This window comes from Barbus barbus (genome assembly GCF_936440315.1).
Source record: "Barbus barbus genome assembly, chromosome: 12".
Taxonomy (NCBI): Eukaryota; Metazoa; Chordata; class Actinopteri; order Cypriniformes; family Cyprinidae; genus Barbus; species Barbus barbus.
Window position 1 is genome coordinate 19342402 of NC_136740.1, and position 11053 is coordinate 19353454.

At 38.8% G+C, this 11053-nt stretch overlaps 1 protein-coding gene across 9 annotated transcripts in view; it reads right to left on the reverse strand.

The window, feature by feature from the left end:
• The window catches only part of LOC306877643 (myocyte-specific enhancer factor 2D homolog), a 70412-nt gene extending 62460 nt beyond the window's left edge, over positions 1-7952 (reverse strand). For 8 of the 9 annotated variants that reach the window (XM_079429519.1, XM_079429525.1, XM_079429516.1 and 5 more), the window contains exon 1: positions 7708-7945. The gene's annotated coding sequence lies outside the window, so the exon portion shown is untranslated. Of the gene's footprint in view, positions 1-7707 lie in introns of all 9 variants that reach the window. The other variant, XM_079429529.1, reaches the window with a different exon arrangement.
• Positions 7953-11053: the final 3101 nt, after the last annotated feature.

Below are 11053 nucleotides of genomic sequence, written 5' to 3' on the forward strand. Positions count from 1 at the left end.
GGAGGATTCCAACGGTTGACCAGCAATTTTTTTGCTGCTGTGAGAGCAGCTAACATGTAAAGATCTTTGATGGACAGACAAGATGAAGTCCCAAAAGTCATTCATGAAAAAATGGCACGGAGTCAAACATATCTCAGTACCCAACAAATATGATAGGTCCAGTGAGTCCAAAAAGGTGAGAGAGAGAGAGAGAGGGGAACTCCCAAAAAAAAAGGCAAAAAGTGCCTAAAACTTCTTGGGAACAGAGATTACACTTAGGAGAAGACGACAGATTCATATAAAAACGTTTCATTGGAGTCAAGTAAACCCTATGCAGCAATTTCCAATGAATCATTTGGTGATTTAGGGTTTTTAGAAGACAGTTTAAACATACCCCATACCTGATCGGAAAATAAAACATGCACATCCTCATTAAGTTCCTTAGCTCAAACCGTTGTAATAGATAAAGGTTTGTATGAAAGTGCAAGAAGAAAGAGATAGATGTCTGAAGCAGAGAAGGGAGATTCCTCAGAAGGAAGGATTAGTTTGCGCAAAGGCTGAACAGGGTGCCTGGCAGATTATATTGAGTTTTAAGATTCTGGAAGGATTTTAAACCACTATCATCATAGATATCTCCTAGAGTGTTTACTTTACTATGAGTCCATTGCGGACAAGGAAATGGAGTACCGCCTGACAAAAGGTTATTATTGTGGAAAATAGGCGAATGCCTATGCCATTTTGTAGCTAGTTGTGAACGTCTTTCAACATCCCTCCATGTGGAGAGGAGGTGGGTTACAATGAGACCAAACCGAGATTTACACTGCCTAAGCGGAACTCCCGAAAAAACAAGATGCATCAATTTATAAGGATAAACAATAGATTCCTCAATTGCTCTCCAAGACACAGAAGCGAACCAAACTGCTAAAGGGTGGAGGGAAAAGGCTTGAGCATACAGTCTAAAATTAGGGAAAGAAAGAGCTCCATGTAATCTACATCGTTATAAGGTAGTCAGTTTAATACGAGGACGTTTCCCATCCCATATATACCGTGAAACACATGCATCTAGTTTGTTCCAGTAGCCAACCGGTGAAGCGAGAGGAGTCATAGAAGAAAAGAAATTAATACGTGGGAGAACATTCATTTTAATCACCGATATACGGGCCTGAAAAGATGTAGGAAGACGAAATCAAATTTTCAAAATCTGAGGATACTTTGGCTAGAATACCATTATAGTTTTTTGAGACGATTTCCTGCAGGGAAGGAAAAACGTCTATCCCCAAGTACTTAAGGTTTTGAACCAATGGAATAGATATAGAAAGGGACATGGAATCAATTTTAGAATTGAGGGGAAGTAGACATGACTTACTCCAATGAATTTTAAACCCAGAGAGAGATCTAAAATGGTCAAAAATTCAACATGAGGAATAGAATGTGATGGCTTCGCCAAAAAAAATAAGATATCATCTGCAAACAAAGAAATATGATTTCCATTTCATTTATTTAATCAGGGACAATGCACATTAATAACACAAACAATATGCAAAATGCACCAGATTTAGCCAAGACTGGCAAATTTTCATCCGTAGTCCCTTTTGGCAGGTTGATGAGTATTCCGTATATTTATGGGAGAAATAGTTTCAGATTGTCGGACCGCTTGAGCTAAGGGTTCCAAGGATAGGGCGAATAACAGAGGAGAAAGTGGGCAACCCTGACGAGTACCTCGATGTATAAAGAATGGGTTAGAGCGAACAGCACCTGTGAGAACAGTGGCTGCTGGATTGGCATACAGAACTTTTATCATTTTTATGAAACTCGATCCTAGACACAGATGCTGTAGAACCACCCATAAATAGTTCCATTCTAGCTGATCGAAAGCTTTCATCGCATCTAGAGATAATACTGAGCAAGGAGAGGACAAACTATTCTTTGAATTAATAATATGATATAACCTGCGTAAGTTATCCGAAGCGGAGCGAGATTTAATGAATCCTGTTTGGTCATGATGAACTAGCCTATTCATAAATTTCTCTAGACGACGAGATAGTACTTTAGAATATAATTTAACATCAGTCCCTATCAAAGAAAGTGAAAGTATTATTTTATATATATATATATATATATATATATACATACAGTGTTGTGCAAGTTACTTCCAAACTGTAATACATTACAGATTACTTGTTACTGTTATTTAAAAGTAATTCCTTACCTTACAATATTACTGTCTCAGAATTGTAATGCAGTTATTTTAATAAAATAAAATTGGGGGCTAAAAGTGTGTTGTAACGCAAGCGTTACTTAACATGTACAGAGTAAAATATTACTGAAAATTGATTAGTAATGCCTTACACTACTGCGTTACATCAAAAAGTAATACGTTACTGTATTGCGTTACTCCCAACACACACACACACACACACACACACACACACACACACACACACACTAGGGCTGGTCCGAATACCATTTTTTTGAGCTTCGACGCTTCGGCAGTAATCAACACCGAATATTCGAAGCTTCGGAGGGAGGGGGCCGAACCTCTGTGTCTGTCTGTCTGTTTGCATGTCGAGAACCGCTCATCCAATCGACTTCACCTGTGGCGGGTGTGTTGCTGCGGACCCAAGGGAGTGCAGCATCGCATTTTGGTGCAATATGGACACACGACACGTTCAGAATTAATAAACGTTTAATAAGCTACAGAACAGCGTGAGCCGGAAGTGGCGCGTATGCTCCGAGAACAGACACTGCACTAGTAGTGATTAGGGATGTAACGATTACCGGTTTGACGATAAATCATGATAAAATTCCCCACGGTTAGTATTACCGTTTCATATTTTAATTATCATTAAAACCGTATTTGATTACCACGATTTGAACAACTCACGATAAATAAATAAACTGTCCAGCATAAAGCAGAGTGTAACAGTCTCACGAGCGCACGGCAGCAGAGTAGTTAGTTTCATTCTGAGTGAAAACAGGGCGGAAAAGCTGGGAGGTTTTAAAAGAGTGCTGAGGGAATTATACAAATTAATAGATCAGTGAATTAATTATATGAATGTACCTCTGAAGTTTCTGACTGTCTTCAGAAACGATTCGATGGCATTTTGTTTTCATCTTAGCTCCATGTAATACCTAAAGGAAGTGTTCTTAAACACAATACTGCTTTGTTCGCGGAGTTCACAGGAATCAGCTGTAATTCAGCTTTTCCGTATAAAGCGCCACCTGCTGTCATATGGAGAGTGGATTTACACAGACACTTATTTACATTCAGCCTGTGTGCAGTTTCTATCTGGTCAAAAAACGGACCAAATTTGCATGGCCTACTGTAAATTTGAACCGGTTGAAGAAAAACAAGCTTATGTGGATTCTACTCATTTAAACAATTCAGATAAGCTATATATAATTATTTATGGAGCAGATAAGTGGATAGAGAGTTGAACTTGTAAACTGAAGATTGTGGGTTTGAGTCTCAGGTCTGGCAGGGATTGTAGGTGGGGGGAGTGAATAACCAACACTCTCTCCACCCTCAATACCACGATGAGGTGAGACCCTTGAGCAAGGCACCGAACCTCCAACTGCTCCCCGGGCACCGCAGCACCCCACTGCTCCGGGTGTATGTTCACTACTGTGTGTACACTTGGATGGGTTAAATGCAGAGCACTAATTCTGAGTATGGGTCACCATACATGGCCACACACCACTTCTCCCCTCCCCTTCCCCTTATTAATCAATTATCATTTTGACTTAACTCTTTTCATTAAAGGCTGAAATGTGAGGTTTACCTTTATATGAAACTTTTTCAAAGCTTTATTTGAACATTTACATTATTTATTTGAACATGCTATTAAACTGGTGTCAGTCAAGTTGTCATTTAAAATCCAGAACTCATTGGTAATGTTATTGTTTTAGTGATTATGCAAACAAAAAGTCATTTTATTTGCTGTTTGTTGATTTTTAAGTATAAAACTTGAAGTGATTTATGTATCGGTACTTTTTGAACATCTCCAGCACATTTTAACAATACCGTGATAATACTGATAACCGTGATCATTTTGGTCACTATAATCGTGATGAGAAATTTTCATACCGTTACATCCCTAGTAGTGATACAAAACACACAGGTCTGTTTAAGGTAGCCTAAGATTTTTCTAAAAAACTAAAATCACACCCAAATCAGAAATTAGCAGCACACTAATTACTGACACCGTAAAGGGTAGGCTATTTAAATAAAAGAAGAACGAAAAATAAATGAACGAAGTTCAACGAACTGTAATAAATAAAGAACACTGTAGCATACTTTCAATAACAGCATCACGCATTTTAATTAATGAACAGATTCAATAAAATTACATTTTTATGACAGCCGTATTCAAGTATTTTCCAAGCAAATTAAGTGCAAATTTGTAAAATTACTGATTAACATGGCGAATAAAAGCAGCTCGTTTTTTTACACCAACAATATACTATAGGCGTACTACTTACAGATTTGTCAAACTTGATGTGCTGTTGTGGTAACTTAGGTCAGTTTCAAATCGCGTATTTGGCACACTGCCTTTGTCTTGTCCTCACTCAATTTAAAGTGCTCCCACACAGCTGAGGTCTTCGGCATTTTTGTCTTCTCTTCCAGACAACTGAATCATGACGTTCACTCATGGGCGATTTATATTCAAGCGCGAATAAGAACCATTTCGCAAGGGATGCCAGATGTTCGGAAAAAAAGAAAAAAGAATATTCAAATCTCAAAATTGAAAATCAAATGCCAACCCACCAAACGAATCGAATATTCTGGTCCAGCCCTAATATACACAATGGACTTTTTAACGACAGAGTGATACAACATTTTACATTTAAAAGTTTTATTAATACTTGAAAAAGGTGCCAACATCAACTTTATCAAGTCTGAGATACCAACGCACAATATGAAAACCAAAGCATGCCTGCTAGTGCTAACATTTCAAAAGCTCATTTTAAAAACATGCAACTCTGATTGCTTATCAAAAGCCCTAAACCCCTGCCAATCTTGTCTCATCTCCAGTGGAAAAGGGTTGCCCTCATCATCAGTGGTCTCTTTTCACACTGCTCATTACCTTAATTGATGTTTAACCCCTAGATCAGCTGATGACGGCTCAATTAAGAGCTTGCTGGAGGAGAGATTAACACAGGGAAGGAGGGCTGTGCTCTCTCAGAGGAGCTTCAGCCCTTCAGCGTGCCCTACTCCACCAACCGCACAGCCAGTACGGACACTGAGGCCATTTTGAATTGGAAAGGGCAGGGAAGGCCCCCCCCCTCCACCCTATAAAGCTTAATTTAATCAGCACCGCTATGACCTTAAAGTGGATTTGTTTCCAATCAGATATCAGATGCCACTGATAAAGGACAAAATTGTAATAACTGTGTCTTTTGTCACAATTTACACTCCCTCATGTCATTCCAAACATGTATGACGAAGATATTTAGATGTGCTTTTTTCCATACAGTCAATGTTGTTTTGGACCTCATTGACTATTATTATATGGACAAAACCAGTAGAAACATTCTTCAAAATATATATTTTTGTGTTGCATAAAGGTTTGGAACAACATTAGGGGTAGTAAAGACAGACATTTAATGTGAACTTCTCCTTTAAACTCACCAGAATTTGACAAAATAGAAAAGAAAACTGTGGACCACAGCTGGATGTCTGGGTAAAGTCCACAGCAAGCATTTGTGTCAAACGCTTTCAGGGAGACACTAAAGGCCAGAGACATGGTTCGAGTGGAAAAATGGATTAAAACATGTGACCAGAGGATATTTTAGAAATTTCACAATGAGAACAAAGTGAAGACCTGCTTTACAGGCAGCAGAAGACCTTTGACACACGCGAGAGCACATGTAATAAAAACCACACATCAAATACAAGACAGACAGATAGACATCTAATAAAAACAGTGGCAGCACAGTCATAAATTTGTTTATGTGGAAAACTAGATAAGAGACTCAGGATGAATAGTCATTATTTTGACTTCATGGTGATGACAACATCACTATAGATGATCAGGATGAAGACATAACACTATTGTTCTGTCATGTTTTGCATCATCCTGGCCTGCTTAAATGGGTTTCATGTTCCATCACAACAAAAACATTTTCTGAACTGCATCCGCTTAATCATTTCCATGCATCAAACGTCCCACAAGCAAGCAGCACTTCTTCACAAAACGAACGTGATTGTTCACAGGATGCTTGTTATTTTCTGAAAACTTTTTTGAAGCATTTGAAAACAGCAGCGGTAGGTTTGTAATGTGTGAAAGAATCTTTTCTCTCTGACTGTTATTGGTACCCCAGGTGGGAGAACATAACAGCATTGAGACTCTGGAGGTAGAGCTGACACCCTGCTGGGAATCACGACTGCACGCTACCTGTCTGCATGACCTAGACATTCAGTTCATTATGAGATTCAGCCTATAATGAGAGCTGGAATTCTGACGCCACCAATCAAAAGCTTTGTACACACACACACACACACACATTACACTAGAGCAAAGCATCTAGGACAGACCCACTTCACCCTTACAACGCAGCGTGTGGAAACTTCATATTAATGTATTTTAATGAGAGACTGAAGTCACACTTTTACAGCTTGTTAAAGTGACATTTCTTCTCTGAATGCCTTAGGACAGGGGCTTTCAAACTGGGCTCCAGGGACCTCCAGGAGGCCGACAGAAAAATTTCAGTGACCAAAAAGTTATTTTTAATGTACCAAAATGAACATTATATGACATTATATCATGAGATTAATAATGAGTATTTCATTACGGATTCCTAATAACGATGACAATTATCATTTGAAGAAAAACACCGTAATACAAAGAAAATATTTTTATAATAATACAGAATCATTTCTTTTGGCTTTACTACTCGCTAAAATTAGTTATTTTGTTTGACAAATTATTTAATTTAGGAAGAAGGTTTCCTTGCATTAGGGGACATCATTTTTGGGTGTCCTTGACATCAAAAGTTTGACTTTAGAGCCAGCAAACGTTCACAAAGAAAGTTTTTAAGAATACGAATACACCAAAAACACATGTTGTTATTGCATAACAGAAAGAGAGAGGGTGGTGTCGCAGAACTGCGTAGGTTAAACCAAACTTTTGTATAGAGTCCGCGAGCAGGATCAACCAAACTTGATACGCAAGTGGCTTGAGTGCTAAAACAAATCTGTCTACTTCACACAAACACCCCTCAAAATACCTAGAATCAGTTATTAGCCCATAATGTTATACCTCATAACACATGCTATCCTGTAGCGCACTACACAGTGAGCCGAAATGTGTGCGACTGCATCAATATCATGTTGACATTTCAGACAGCGACTAAATCTGGCAGCTCGTCAGAAGCACCACAACAATGAACACCGTTCATATCGGCCCCGTAAGTCACGATTTATAATAATACACTAACTTTAAGGTAAATAATTATTTAAAAAGTACTGTAACTCTGCTGGGTTATATCTTATGCCCTTGTCACCAACTGGTCATTAAAAGCTAGTCTGAACCTCCGTATCTCACTAACGTTAGCCTCGATTTCCCCTTTGATGCAATAAAAAGACGCATACAACATATAACCAGAGTATGCTTGCGCACTAACGCGAAAGAGCCTTAATTTAGATATCTTTGCAATAAATTCAGAGAGGTGACTGCAATAATTGGGCACTATAAGAGCTTCAGCTAGACTGGACGAGCGACTTACCCGGAGCAGCTACAAGATCCACATCTGTGCGATAAACACCAGGTTTCTTACGGCCCGATGCGTGAAAGAAGTGTAATATAGATCAAACCAGGCAAGAATATAAAAAACACCGAGCAGATGTCTATAATAATATGTGGAATCCTTAACTCCTGTTCAGGTTTATTATTTAGCCCGTACAGTCAAAAAACCTCCATGTACAAAGTGTCCTATCCACCATGACTGGCAATGCATTGTGATTGACAGATAATGTGGCCAATCAGAGATGAGTTTTGCGTGTTTCGACCAATCGAATTAAAGTATGGTCGCTTCTGTGTGAAAACAGAATTGTGGGCGGGGCAAATGTGCAGTAGGAAGAGATCACGCTGAAGCGGTTTATGTATTCATCCGCCTCCCCATATTAATGAAAAGATCCTGTAAAATTCCTCTCCGTGTTTACATTTGAGAACTGGAATGTAATAATTACACGTATTTGTATTATATATTTGAAATACTTTTAATATATAAATGTCTTGAAAATCATCTTCAAGCATGGTGTTGTATTGCACTGGTGCGCTATATTAAACACGTTTTATTATTAATCATATCAGATGTGCACGGTCCAGCATGTACATTTTTTCAAAGCACATAATACGTCAATCAATCACAAGTAGAATTGCATTTATGCATTTTATTCGCTACTCTTTTAACCACGAGGAAACATTAAGTATAAAGAACAGCCTATTTTTGAGCAAAATATTAAATACAGCATTCGACCAGACTGATTTAGCGGCTCCAGGTAAGAGACATTTCGGCGCAATCCAATAAAAGCATGGAAAGCCCTATTTTTCGTGGAGGAATATAGTGTTTACAGAGGGAATGGTGGTGATGCAGACAGAAAAATGAAAATGTCAGAGTGCAGTAAGTAAGTTTGAAGGCAGCCGAAACGGATACAGTTTCACTGATCAATCTGGAAATCAGCGCCACGGGTTTTGAAATAAGACGAGAACAAAAAACACGTCTGAAATCTTATTCAAAGGACTGAATAATGAGAATGCACTTGCGACATATACTCGGATCAGAGAGTGCGTCACTGCGATGGAGGAACACTTAAAGTCACAGGACTCATTTGAGATGCAATCCATACAAACAAAATGCTCTCCAGGAGATTATCACATAAACTGTCATTAAGTTTACATTCATTTAGTTTAGTTTTTGAATGTAGTCACAAGCAGCTGTTTCATATTTAACAAGTCACTCGAATGAGTTGCAATAAATGAAATTAATCAAATTATGAAGAAAACCTATCCATTTACTTAAAAGAAGCAACAGGAATGTAGCCCATTGCATAGGCCTACCTGTAGTGGAGAGAGATTATTCTGTTTTATTCCTTATGTAAGGATCTTATGCACTGGGGTATTGTGGAAGAGCATTTATACAAACAGATGGACACCCTGTTGCCCTCTCTCAGATCACTCACTTCCTACACTCAGCCTGCGCACTCAACAAAATGCCATTCAGCCACGAAACCTTCACTGCAGGCAAAAACAATCATGAAAGTGGGGCTGCTATGACAGAGATGACTCAGACAAGCCCTCTGATCTGGGAGCAGTTATTGACCGACCACGGTGGGCAGTTATGAGCGAGGGAAAAAAAGTCAGATTACATTATGCTCTGCATTGTGATTTGGGACCTCGAACACGTGTTTCAAACCAGCTGCTTTCAGAGCTGAGAAGAGCTGGAAATGACACTTTACAGATGGAGTCTCTTCTCATTTCCTTCTCTTTTTTCCCCCTCTCTCACTATTTCTTTGACACACAGATGCATGTGCAGATGCACACTTGTTTCTTTCTCTCCATGCATCACTCTCTATCTTCCTCATTCTCTCTTTTCCTTTATTTCTGAATGTATTAATCCAGATGAAAGGTGTGTGGGTGAAAATTTTCCTCTCTGCAGTGACCCGCTGATCTGCTGCACTTGGCTTCCATAGCATCCTGTCTGCTGCCTAGCAACTCTCTGTATCTATGGCAACAAAGCCAACAACCCCTCCTGCCTCTATCAAACGTACCCCCACAATGAGCTGCTGTAAGTATGGCAATCAGGAACAGGCAATAATTCAGTAAGTGGAAAAGCTTAGAAAAATGCACTCAAATTATTATTAAAAACTAATCGTTTTGAAGTGTCCAGATGTCTCTCACGGTCAAATCACCACTGGAAAGAAATGCAGCATCTTGTGTGACAAGGCTGTGTTATGCAATGCATCTCTCATATATTATAAATAAATCAGAATTTACCCCATATATGGCTGCTGTTTTTGGTATGATTTGAAAGATATAATTTTGACAGCATGCTAATTAATGCATTGTGTTGATATGATTATCAAGACACTCTGTTGCTCTTTAGACTTCATAGAAAATGAACATTGTCAGCGCAGAGTGCGTTAAATAAAACCCAGTGCTGGGTAAAATAAGGATGAACCCAGCAATTGGGCTGGGTCAAAACAACCCAGTTGCTGGGTTTGTCCATATTTTACCCAGCACTGGGTTGTAGGTCATGCATTTCAGAGTGTAACGTTAGGTTTTTATGTATAATATAGTTAGTAGCCTATTGTTTTTCTGTTTTTTGGGGGGGTTTTTTAATCAAACGAAAAGTAAGTTTCGTGATCTTCTGTGGCGTAGTGGAGAAGCTTGCACTGTATCCAAAGTTTAACCTGCAAATTCAAATGGTTCGTGTGTGATTTGTGGATGGTGACGTTGCGCCCTCTAGTGGCCACACTGGGACAAGAGCAGTGAAAGAGCAAGGAATGGTTTTTCCAAACGTATAGTAAGCTTAAGTAGTTCGTAGTAACAATCGTAAGAATCATCTTAATATTATTATATGTTTTCCAATAATAATAATAATAATTTATAAAATAACAAGTGTTCTAGAATGACGTCATCGCAAGAAGAATGCAGTCAGCTGCAGGGCAACCCCAAAAATTACACCCACTTTGTGATACTGCATTCACTGTGCAATATGATAGTTACTGTATTTACTATTATTTATAAATGGTAATGTAATAATATTAAGTAAATCAGTAAATAACCTCAGGGCTCAGTTCTTGGACCAATTCTCTTTTCTGTCTATATGGCATCACTAGATTCTGTCATTCAGAAACATGGCTTTTCATATCACTGCTATGCTGATGACACTCAACTGTACCTCTCATTCCATCCTGATGATCCGACGATAGCTGCTCGCATCTCAGCGTGTCTAACAGACATTTCTTGCTGGATGATGGACCATCACCTTCAACTCAACCTAGCTAAGACAGAACTGCTTGTAGTTTCAGCTAATCCATCGCTTCATCACAATCTCACCTTCCAGTTAG